General features: G+C 48.1%; 1 long non-coding RNA gene across 6 annotated transcripts in view; it reads left to right on the top strand.

Annotated features, from left to right (window-relative positions):
• The first annotated feature begins 2069 nt into the window (after window positions 1-2069).
• LOC136016809 (uncharacterized) overlaps window positions 2070-12454 on the top strand; it is a 37755-nt gene continuing 27370 nt past the window's right edge. For 3 of the 6 annotated variants that reach the window (XR_010613708.1, XR_010613707.1, XR_010613710.1), the window contains exons 1-3: window positions 2070-2223; window positions 4452-6429; window positions 8414-8507. This is a non-coding gene — a long non-coding RNA (uncharacterized LOC136016809). The remainder of the gene's footprint in view (window positions 2224-4451; window positions 6430-8413; window positions 8508-12454) is intronic. The other 3 variants (XR_010613712.1, XR_010613711.1, XR_010613709.1) reach the window with 3 other exon arrangements.

Here is a 12454-nt window from a genome sequence, read left to right as displayed (position 1 = left end):
TCTATGCAGCCCCCAGTCTGATAAACACAATAAACAACACAAGGTGATGGGCACATCTCTGCCACCAAGGGGACAGCACTGGCGAGCATCCCTGGCCAAGCTGGTTGTCCCATGGTGCAACCCAGCATTTGGGATGCTCGCGGGGAGCACACGCAGACACCCTGCTCCTGCCCTCACCCCGGACCACCCCATTAAAAGAACCCAAGGGGTGATTTTGGTGGGGGACACGGCCTCTCCTTGCAGGGCTGATGCGTGGTGTTTGTTGCAGAGAATCTCCCCGCTCGCTCCGCAGCTCAGCACACCCCTCCTGCTGCTGGATCTATGAGCTGTGTGTGTGTTTTGTAATTAAGCAGTTAATTGCACTGGAGTTCTTGATTAGCTTTGGGGGATGGTAATGTTCTAGCAGGATGAGATGTTGTGTACAGTTCAGAATCATTTACAGAAATTGGAGCTAATTTTGCTGTCTGTGCTTATTACTGCATTAATTTAATTTGGGTTGCTTTTAGCTCATTAACACATCTAATTAATTCGTTGACATCACTATTAAGATGTCTCTTTGAAATTGGCGTCTCCAGATAATCAGGATGGAAGAGGCTGACAGATCAGGCGCGAAGCTGACTGGGAAAATGGGGAAGGGAGGGAAAAAAAGGGGGACGACTAATGAATTTTCCATCAGAATCGCACAGTTTGTCAGAGTTGGTATCGGAGAGGCAGAGACGGAGCTAGTGAGACGGAGAAAGGGCGTGAGAGAGACAGCAGTGGTAAAGGAAGACTAGTTCCTTCAAAAACATTATATTTGTTAGGAGAGCAAGCAAGACATGAGAGGGCAATAAATATTCTTTAGCAAATTGACATCAAGGCTGCATATTTCTTAGTTAATTTTCCTCTCTCCCTGGTTTTCCGTTGTGGCCTTTTGGCTGATTTCATTTTTTTTCCATGCCACAAATGATTTTGTAATACCCGTGCTGTGGGTTTTGATGGACGGAGTGTGATGCCCCTTCTGATGCTGTGGGTCCTGCTCTGCTACGGATGGGGAAAGGCTACAGGGATGGGAGACCATCCGTATCCCGTGCTGCTGTGAGTGCCAAGTCCAGGGGATGGACAGACAATTGCAAGCAATTAAATTATGGTTGTTTAATGAGTTAGCACATATCAGCAGAGCCTCGGTGTCTGGCTGTGTGCTGGCCTGCCTGCATTTAGGAAGGAAAACAGCTTAGCTTAAGCCTGCCTTCACAGCTAGCAGAAGATGTCTTACAGGTTTGTGACCCACTGGATTGGGTGGAAAGTCGCAGCAAGACCATGCACTGGTCCAGGAGCTGCTGGTCCCATATGTGGGCAGAAGACCCAAAGCTGGAAAATAATCTGCATGGGAGCAAATAGGAGCAAACCCAGCAAAATGAGGCTGGCAGCAAAGAGGCAAATAACACCTTCCATCAGGCAAGGGTTGGTGCTTTTGTCCAGGGCATAAACTCACAGCCCATTTTCGGGTACAGCCATGAAGATGATGCTGTGTCCTGAGGCTGGGTAGTAGAATGGCTCAAGAATTGTCCTTTGGCAGGGGTTGAAGTTAGGTGTGCTTCTAGATAGCAGGCAGAGAAGAGAAGATGACATGGCCCCTACTCCATGACATAGGTTGATAAGAATACAGTACATGCTTAAAATGACCCCAAAGAGCTGCTTTTCTGGCTCCAGGACCCAAATTTGGAGGGCTGATGTGCTCCCCAAGGGCAAGCACTAATTTAGAGCACAGCTGGATAAAGAAGTACAAGAGCGGTGGAGGATTTGCACAAAGGGCAGAAATATTACAGGCAGAATAAAAGCAGAAGGGCACAGGGGGGTTCTTGTGGGAGAGGTGGGAACTGGGGGAGTCCTGGTGTTAGAGATATTTACTAAAAGGAGAAGCAATGCTTGAGGAGCAGGTGGGGAAACGCTGGACAGGGACCCTTCCCTTTCTGTTCAGCCCCTCCAATGCCCACCTCTTCAAGGCACAGCCCTGAGCACACAGCCGAGCTCTCCAACCCTTTGGGTTTTCACTGTTCTCATTATGATTTCCCTGTTTCCCCCACATTTGCCCAGAAGCCCCTGGTCAGCACAGTGCAGAGCCGGGAGCCTGAGTGTGACCGTGCTGCCATAGCAGGAAGCTCCTCCCTCCTCTAGTTCCAGGCAACTTCTTCCCAAACCTATGGAAGTCCCAGACATGAGGGGAAGGGAGAGCAGACACAGGTATGTTTGGAGGTTGATCATGGTTTTCTCACGTAGATAACCCCATCCAGGTGCAGAAGACACAGCCTCTTTCTGTTCCACATTCCCTGTGATAAGTGGGATAGAAACAGGAGAAATAGCCCCCAGAAAACCACTTCATCCATGGTTTTATCCTTTCTGGGTTCACAGAACCCCCAGGTTTTGACAGTGCACGTGCAGACCCCTCCATGTACTTGAAATCTGTGCTGACTGACAGCAAACCAGCTTTTCTCAGTTACCTTCCACAACCCCTGATGGGTCCCTCTGGAGTCTGTAGGCAACACATTGAAACCACCAATCTAGTTAACTCAGCACACTTCCAACCGCATACTGGATGCGCCAGTCAGCATGCTTGTCTGTGGAAGCATTTTCAATAGAGATAGTAACATTATCTGGCCTACAAACATAATGTTCTCTTCCCACCATCCCTTTTCCCCTCTCTAGGGAGATGCAATGTGGATGGAGGCAATAGAAGGAGCATTTTCACTGGGAATAGCTATCCTGCAGAAAGGCTTTTTTAAAATGGATTCAAACTAATTGATTTTAAAAGAGAAGAAGTTCTCAAGTTGCAATAGGAAGGCTGCTGTGGAGGGAGAGGATGATTTTAAAGGATCTGTGCACTGCATCTGATTCCATGGGTGGACCTTGAAGGCTCTGAGATCAGTGTGTGCCCTGCTCCCTGACCCCGGGCAGGCCAGCCCTGTGCTTCTTGCTCCGGGGACATCCCTGTCCTCATCAGATTCATTGTCTGTGTGCCCTCTCAGGCTTGAAAGGCCAAATGGAGAAAGCAATTTCTTCCTCACGGCTATTACAAGCCTTGCTGAGAGTGAGAGGCTGGGGAAGATTGTAGGCAGGAGGGTTTGACTGCCGGAGAAGAGGCTCCAAGTCAGGGTCTGGGTGGTGGTGAGGGGTTGCAGAGGTGAAATGCCCATCATTGCGTTTGTTCCTTGGCTCAAACCTCTCTTGGGAGAAGCTTGTGGTGGTGGATGGAGACGAAAGAGAGCCAAGACGTTCTCGTTACAGAGATTCAGGGAGTTGAGCTTTGTGTTATGCACTGTAGGATGGGAAGGGGAAGGCTGTGCGCTTTCACCGGGGTTGTTGGTCTTGGAAACATGCGTCGTGTAAGTATCTGCCTGGTTTTCAAAGGTGCCAAACCAGACTGGGGCCAAATTATATAAGAAGACTGGTTTTAAGAGCCCCTTTTCTGTCAGTCCTGGTTTGCCATCAAGCTAAAACACTCAGGCTGGTGGCACCACTGGTGCTGTTATCTGTTCTCCTTCCCAACCAGAGATCAAACCCTCCTTTCAGCCCACCCCAAAAGAGGGGAGCACAGTATCATACTGAATGCAGTCAGTCTGAAAAGCCACAGAAGTGAATTGCATTGGCTTCCTGGGACTCCTTGCCCAACAGCAATGCTAAAATGGAGCATGTTTGCAGGTTTCTTCTCCTGCCCGTGGTTTAAGAGTTAAAAAACCCAAGAGTATCCCCACATCCTCAGTCTAATAAAGTAAAGCCAGCAAATCTTTCTCCCCTGCACCACAAGGCTCTCCCTATGAGGAGCACAAGGCAATTTACTCCAGTGCTGAGCTGCAGTTTCCACCTGGAGAAGAGGAGTTTGCTCAGATTTCTATTCAGTTTCATTCAAGGGAAGAATATTAGAAACTCCACTCTTTAGCACTTCATTAAACACTTTAGTTTAATAGCATCCTCCAGGGAATCCCAATCCTGGGCCACGTGAGCCAGGAGTAAACAGCTGCATCAATTAACCCCATAATCTCAAGGGTGCTATTAGAAGGTGAGATACCCTTAGAAAGTGCATATGCCTGCAATTAGGCTTAAAATACTTATGTGTCAATAGCATTAGTTATTTGTGCTCTCTGCTATTGATCTTGCTTATGTTTTCCACATTAAACAGTCTTTCTTACTTCATCAATAAATTAAGTGCTGCTTAGATTTATTCACTTTTTCTATTAGAAGGTGCAGACTCCCAGGCTTGGGACCTGGCCTGGCTCTATCTGAGATGAGGGGCTCCAAACCTCTTCACCAGCAGCTCCATCTTGCTTTTGTTTCAGGAGCTGGTGGAAGCAACAGGGGGAAAAGAAATGCAGGAGCTGCTGGCCTGGATTGACCGTTAGCAGAGCTCAGGCAGGGCAGAGGAGGTGTTTGGGTAGGCTGGATATACAACTTCACTTGTTTGTTTTCCTGCCTAGGTCAGATTTGGAGAAGATCTTCGAGGTCAGCTTTCAGCACCATGAACATAATAGAAATGGTTGGGTTTCTGCCACACAGGGACTTTGTGAAGGGGCAGGATCTACAGGACCATAGAGATGAGGTTCTCCCTGGCTTTTCTTCTCAGTAAAAGGCTTTGGGAAGACCTTTCATTCCTCTGAAATGGCAGCTGAGCAGGCAGGGAGCAGTGCTGCCAGGTGAGATGAAGTCCTCTCTTTTTACTCCTCGTACTTTCCGTCAGCTTCATTACTGATTACAGCCTCCTCTTTCAGATGATGTGGCCCAAAACCCATGTGTGTGTATAGACAGAAATGGGACAGTGCTCAGTGTTCCCAGCTGGAAGCTGGGACTGCTCTGGGACAACCAGCTATCGCTGCGTGTCAGAAAGATGTGAGATGGTGGAGAGATATTTGGCTGCAGAGCTGGTTGGGAAGAGGGCTTGAGGAGGGAGGAGGTTTTATGACAGTTCCTTATTTGTAGCCTGACTTTTAAGTCCTAATTCTTACTCAGAGAGTAGTGGACCAAGGCTGGGGTCCTGCTGCAGGTCCTGTGCTGAGGGTTAAGTACCCTGAGCAAAACAGCAGCTCTTGCCTAGGGCTGGTGGCATCATATGCTGAAAATACCTACTGTCCTTTTCATCCCTTCAGTTCTCCCTCTTGGAGAACTCTTTGCTTGTTCCCAGCAGCTCCCCTGGAAGACCTGTTGGCTTTCTGTAAGGAAATTGTGCAACTGTTCTCATGGAAAATAATTCTGGAGGTTATTTTTTGTTCCCCTTGGTCATCCTGGCTTTTCTGTGCTATGCTTAATGTGGTTTCATGAGGAGCATGCATGAAACAAGGAAAACTTCGGGCATTTAAAAGAACAGTCTTCAAGATTGATTGAATTGTTTGGTTTGGTGCTCCCCTGCCCATCTGGTGTGTATTGGTGCATGGAAAATGGTATCTTTGACCGGGCTCTCCAGACCAAACACAGTCCAGCAGGCCCTTGTTGTTACAATTAAGCCACATGCTACTTTCCATAACTCATTAGCCCGTTAGTTTCTGGATTAATTCAATGTGCAAATAATGTCACAAATTGAATATTAGTAGACTTCTATAGAGGATTAAGCGGCAGTAAAAGCATATCACTGTGTCTTCATTTTGCTTTGCACGACTGTGGTTTGTCCAGCGTAGCAAGTGGTTAGTTAACTACCCGATAGCTCGATGCCTTCTTTTCCATACTGGTTTTTAGTGCAATAGCCCAGCTATTAGAAGGGAAAACTCTTGTGCTTGTAAAAGTGGGGGTACACAAAATGGGCCTCCCTGTTAGCACTGCATAGTGCCTCACCTCTCTTTTTAAGAAGAGCTGGATGGCCTTAGCTCTTCTACAGTTGCTCCCACAACAGCCCATGGTTAGCTGATGGGCTCAGACTTAAACGCTTCACCTGCATCACCACATGGATTTTGCAATGCATTTTATCACTTCTCGTTCTCTGCAGGTACAAAATCTGGATGGGATTGCTTAAACCAGATTGAGTATCCCTATTGCTGCAGAGATGAACCAGAAAAGTAGCCTTTGGAAGGGGTACAATGTCCCATCACAGCCAAAGATATCCATGGGGACCCCAGAACCTGCTCGCAAAGGTCTAGTTGAGAGTTTGGGACCCATGGTGGTCACTGCAATACAAACACAAGACCAAAGCTTCTAACTTCAGATGTGTCGGTGGTTTCAGCATGGGGAGGATGGCTCCATGCCATGAGAACTTTCAGGGCATTGCTGAGCAAAATGGGTGCAGCTTTCTTTTAATGCACTGAAGTGGAGGCAAATTTCAATCTAATAATGTAAAGAAGCAATAACCATTATAATTAATTTATATAAAAGACATTATAAAATTACACTTGATGCATTTAAATCCCATCCAGGAGCAGTGCTCGTTTTCCAGTTAAGCTATGGGCTGCGCTAAGGCAGACGGGGAAAGAGGTATTTCAATATTTCTTATAATTTTATATTCTTTCTAATATCTCTCATGCTAATTTCATTATGCAACACAGTCAGCACAGTGATGTAATTATTGAAAAGTAATTTTGCAATAAATGGATTTAAATGTGTTCGAGTCCATTGTAAATTCAATCTCTTGGTAAAGGTGGATTGAACAGGCAGGAGAAAGGGAGCAGGGACGTTGCTGGGTGAAAACTGAGAAGTCTTGGGTGTCCCACGTCGGGGATCTGCTTACACCAGCTAATAACATCCACTTCAGATGGAAACCGCTCGCGGAGCCAGCTCTCCCTCCCTTTGAGCCCCCAAGGCTGCTGCTTGCAGCAGAACTTCCAACCTTCACCGTGGGGGGAATCTTGGATCAGCCAAGTCTCCTTCCAGAGCCAAGGCACTGCCGTTGCTGGGTGTCTGTGCCACTCCTAGCTAACTGGGTCCTGTGTGGGTGTCTCAGTCTGGATTAAGGGCTCATTTACCGGGCAGGGACATAAAGATATTCTCTGCATAAGACACGGGAGATGTGATTTCTATTCCTGGCTCTGTCAGAAACTTCCTGTGTGATACTGGGCAAGCGGTATATCATCTCTGTGCTTCCATTTCCTCATGTGCACAATAGGGATAAAGAGTGCTTCCCCAGCTCATCGGTGAAATTAATGTAACATATGTAAAGTGCATGTATATCCCCAGATGAAAGGTGCCATTGTAATAATATTCAAATTATTATGGAAAATAGATAAAGCGACCAACCCCTGCTAAATGATCGTCTGGCTTTTCACCAGATTCATGAGATCCACGCAAAATGTGATAAGGAAACTTCAGATGTCAAGTGGTTTAGAGTCAGACTCTGCTCATGAAAGGGAGCTGGCTCTGCCTTTTAAGTGGAGGATGAGATAGTGGAGAATTTGGGGCTTGGAAAGTTGTTGCCATGGTTAAGCTGCCCTGGTTTGCTGGATGTCACCGTTCATCTAGAGGGGAAGCCTAAGGAATGCGTCACCTAATGTCCAAATCAGGATCCAGGAAGCCTTCAGTGACGCTGAAATAAAAGAGATAAAGCAAGGCTGTTTGTTTTCTCTGACTCTAGTGACTGCGTACGGATTGGGATATCTAAGGAAGGTCACAGGTGGATGGAGGTGACAAAGGGGAGACGGGGTGGATTGAATTAGTCAGATTACTTAACCCACATGGCTTATGTGAGACCTTTAACTGGAGGTAAAGGAAAGAGCTCTGGTGTCACTTGTAGAGCACTAGCAGATACTGCAATGGGAGGATGCTCAGGGCCAAGTACAGAAGTGATGATATCTCTTCTCTGATGTCCTTTGTGCATTTCCGCTTTTCCCCAGCATCACAGCAAGGAATGCTGGGACAGGATAGAGACCTCTGCCATATAAGCAGTATCCATGTTCTCGGGAATAGGGTTGTATCTGAGCAAGGCTGGTAGCAGGCAGACATTCGTATGTTTTCTCTGAAGCAAGTGTACCTCCTTCCATTGTGAAGGAGGTGCTGGCATGGCCTGTGAGAGAGCCATATTGGGTTCACTTAAAACCTGAGCTCACTGGAGGTTTGACTCCAAAAGTGCTGTGCAGGTCTCTTCTGGCACCATTGTACAGTTGCCCAGCACCAAATGCTCAATTATAGACAAAATTGAATTTACAATTTGCTTTTGGGCAATGTGTAAATTGGCCCTTCATTGATTATTAATGAAGTGCTAATTGCTCTTTGCAACCAATTTTTATGCAAATGCTATTAGTGCTATTTGCACAATCCTGCAATTTACAGTTTTACATTTGCAATGGCCTGGTGAAAGGATGTGAAAAGATGACAGCTTGTCCTAAAAGAAAACAAGAAGGGGAGGGGGGAGGATATTGCAAAACTTGCAAAACTTGGCATAGCAAAATAACACAATTAGGAAGGAGAAAACATCTAAAAACCCCAAACGAACAAACAAACTCTCCCTCTTTATTGATTGTTACAGATTCAGCGTTGACAGGGGTTGTTCTGAATGTAACAGGATCCCATGGCAGATGTAAACCAGACTCCAGGCATTTGCTGTGTGTTTCACCGAGGAGGTCAGTGTATGAATTTGCCTGTGAAAACATTGATGCTGGCTGCCAGCATTACCCATTCAAGAGCCGGGGGCTTTTCTCGGTGACAAATGACGTGGTGTTAGTTTGTGAATCAAGTGTGGGCAGCAGATGAACTGTTCTGGCGCAGAGCTCCTCTCCGAGATAACACCTCTCCCCTGCATGGGGCTAAGAGCTGAGCCCTCACGGTCATCTGCCCACGGCTGGTGTAAATCCACAGCCCTCCTTTGCCACCACACCGGGCTTCTTTAGTCCTCCTTTTGCTTCCGCATCACAGCAACGCCTTGTAGATGGTTCAGGGGGTTGTATTTTGGCTGGGTCCTGCAACACGGGTGTGCTGTGAGTCTCACTCCACTAGTGGGGAATGAGGGTTTAGTATGGGCTTGTTTGCAGGTCCGGTTTCCTTAGAGGCTCTGGTTTCCTTAGAGGCTCTGGGTGTTGCTACCTGCTCTGAGGCTTCACAGGAAGCCTTTGGTGGAGCAGGAAATCAGATTCAGCTCCAAGCTATCCCCCAGGTGCTTCTCCTCTCTCAGACTTCTCTGTGAGCTCTGCGGAAGGTGTTTGGGGCCTCACCTGCTGCTGGGTGACATGTTGCTGGTGGAACAGGGCTGTCTGAGCCCCTAACAGACATGGGTAGGGGCAGGATGTCGTCATTAGGAGCCAAGGAAGCCACAGGTAGTCCTTGTGTGATGGGATAATAGGAAACAGCTCATACAAGTGCCTGTGTGGACAGCACGAGCCAGGCATCTTGAAATTAAGCATGATTTTGGGAGCCTCAAGCAGGGCACAGTAAAAGTGGATGTCAGCTGGAAGTCACCTGTATTGGGGAGGATGAGACAACAGGAGAGTTTATTGTTAATCCACAGCCACTCTATTTTATTATTCATTTTATTGCTTATATCATTGATCAGAAAGATGCTGTTCTTACACACAGCTCCTATATTCATACATCCAGGGATCCTGTTTATTCCTTGGCTAGAGAAGCACACCGGGATCTGGTGCTGAGCTGCTTGTTCACAGCAGCTCCTGGTTTCTCTCGAGCTGCCCCTTTTCCAGGTGTGTCCCTCTGTGCTTTAGAAGTTTACTATGCCCTTCCTCCTGACATACATGACCTACCCTTAGCCATAGTAATGTCTGTTGTTGGGTGGGATGAGTCCAGGCAGCCATGAGATCCCAGCTGCACTTGTTTCCACTCTGGTTTTGGGTCATGCCCAGCTTTACCAGCAGGGATAAAGCAAGTTTTCTTTCCAGAGCCTTATGCGCTAGATCTCGTGCCATTCTTGTCTTCAGCTTTCAAAGGATGCGGAAGCAAGTGGATCGCTGCCCAGGTGTTACCCCCATCCAGACCTCACTAAAGGCAATGTCCCAGGTCCATGGCAGAGCATTCGATGCAAGTCAAGGTCCCTTTGCTGCCCTATTGTGATGAGCAGCTGCTGATGGGAGGGCTTTCGCATGGTTCAGTGTCACTGCCAGCTCTCCCTCCTTGGTCAGCAGCGCAGGAATTCTGCTGCAGCCGCAGGGATCACCGCTGGGTGCATCCCTCCCTCCGGCAGCACGGGGACATTTCCCCCTGCTTTACTGCAGCACGGGTGTTTTCCTCGGTGGGACACAGCTCCTGGCAGTTCCTGGCATGGTTACTGATGGTGCAGGAAGCACAAGGATACAGGGAAGCAGCAGGCACGGAGGATGGCTGGAGCTGCGGGTCTCTTCCCCGAGGAGCTGCGTGCTGTAAGGCCCCGCACAGACACAGCGTGGCACTCTTTTCCACAGCACAATGCCTGGTGCCTATGGGAGCCTGTCCCCATGCCTGACCGCATCCCTGACCTCCCCATCCCTGTCTGCCCACCCTCCAACCCAAAGCCCGTGCTTTGCTGAGCATCACGGCTCAGAGACCTGAGCATCCCAGGGCTCAGCCTCAGGAAAGCACTCAGAGACACTCAGAGCGTACGTCAGGATATGTGTACCTATAAACCACAAATACTGTGTGGATAGACCATGAAATAGTTTGCAGGGGACTAAAATCTTCATTTTGAATCCTGGCAGAGCTGTTTGGATGTGACTTGGAGGTACTGTTTGTTTGCCTTGGTTTTGGGGGATATAATCTGCTTTTTGAGGGTGGATGTGGCCCTAATCTGAATGAGGACACAGATGTGACAGCTGAGGTTTCAGGAGATGGGAATGCAACCAAATCACCCCGAGATAAGAGGTACCCAGCCAACTCCCCCAGTAATGCCCTGCTTGGTGCCTGGGGTAAAACATGCACTGTACCCAGGAGGAAGAGCTTAGCCTAGAATAAATCAAGGAGTTGAGCTTGGCCTTGGCCTGGGTGGCTGGTGACTTTGGACAAGTCTCCTGGTACTCCAAGGTGAGCATAACAGCACTCACAGACCCTCAGGAGCACTGCCCTGGGTGCACGCAGCCTGCAGCCCTGCCGGGACCCCCCCAAAAGGCAGACATCAGTGCCATGCTCCTGATCCCATCAGTGCTGTGCTCCTGATCCTGGAGGAAGAGGGTTGCAGCTTCCGTTTCAATAACTGTTGCCAGGGTTTCGGCACTGAATTGTTCCATCTCCCAGACAGGATCCCTTGTTAGCAGGGGGCTATCTGGGGATCACCTCCCCTCCCTGTGTTGCCAGGGCACCTCGACCAGAGGGACTTTCTGCATCTCATTCTGCCTTTTGTTTTCCAACACACTGGCCCAGACTCGGCAGGGCATCTCCATGCACCTCAGCTTGCTGACAGGGTGTGTATATACATGCACATGGGTGTTTAACCCAGAAGAGCTCTGCTCTGCCACTGCAGCTGGGTTCTCATGTCTTTGCCCTTTGTTTTTACAGAGGTGGGGGGAGAGGTTGTTTTGCTGGACCACTGAGCATCTTACAGGTCAGTCTGTATCACTTTGCCACTAGGATGTCGTCTGTATCCTGAGGTCCCAGCACAGCAGGTCAGCCAGGTAGGCACCTTGGGGAAAGGCAAACTTGAGACGGTGAGACAGGAGGGGAATAAACTTGCTTAAGCTGTTTTGGCTTTCAGATTCCCTCCCGGTTTAAAGCATGCTTTAAATTCCAGCATTTTCTTCTGTTTTCTTTCCAGTATCTGGTTTGGAAGGCTATTCCACCAATGAAATAGGAGCAAAGTTGTGTTTCCCTCACTCCTCAGCAGTGGCTGCCATCAGCAGTGGTGGTCTGGGGTAGTCCTGTTCAATTCATCCTTAGTGTTCGGACAGCACAGGGAGGTTCAGAAGATGGAGAAGGAAACCTCTCCTCCACCCCACACAGGAGCACTTCCCTCCATGTGCTGCTGGGGTTTGGAGCGCATACAAAAGCCCTCCTCCCCATGGAAAACAAAACCCAAGGAGAAGCTGTGGTCCCCTCTGATTTTGGGAACCAGCAGGACCTCATTTCAAAAACCGCACATTTGAGGGACGTGTATTTTAAATATGACGCTATAAAAATGTAGTAAATATTTAATTTTATTTTTATTAAACACTAAATTGATGACGCCTGACACTTCATTAAAGTGTCAAAGTGAGTGTTCCTACATTCTAATTACTTATTCTAACAAGGAGGCAGCCTCGTCAGGAGCTGCGTGCGCAGGCGAGGGGCGCTCCCGTTAAGTAACACCTATTAAACTATCATTTGCACCTAGAGGCATCTCATTAATATCTCAACTGGTGAGACTGCGCTGCCAGTGCCTACCTGACCCGGGGCGTTGACAGAAGAAATGGCTCCAGGAGGCCTTTCCTCTCTCCAGGCTCTCCTGTACAAATAATTCCTATAAAATTAATAACGACTATTGCACTTAATTGAATTCCTGATAAATGAAGATTCTTCCAGGCCCCTGTTAAATGCATCCAAGAGATGCAGGAGGAGTGCTGCATCGTAGTCTGGCAAAGTTTTGTTCTTCTCCTCCCTCCCCTCCCTGCTTCCTTCA

This window comes from Lathamus discolor, chromosome 6, assembly GCF_037157495.1.
Source record: "Lathamus discolor isolate bLatDis1 chromosome 6, bLatDis1.hap1, whole genome shotgun sequence".
NCBI lineage: Eukaryota > Metazoa > Chordata > Aves > Psittaciformes > Psittacidae > Lathamus > Lathamus discolor.
The sequence above is the reverse complement of the archived record's forward strand: the minus strand, read 5'-3'. Positions and strand labels throughout refer to the sequence as shown.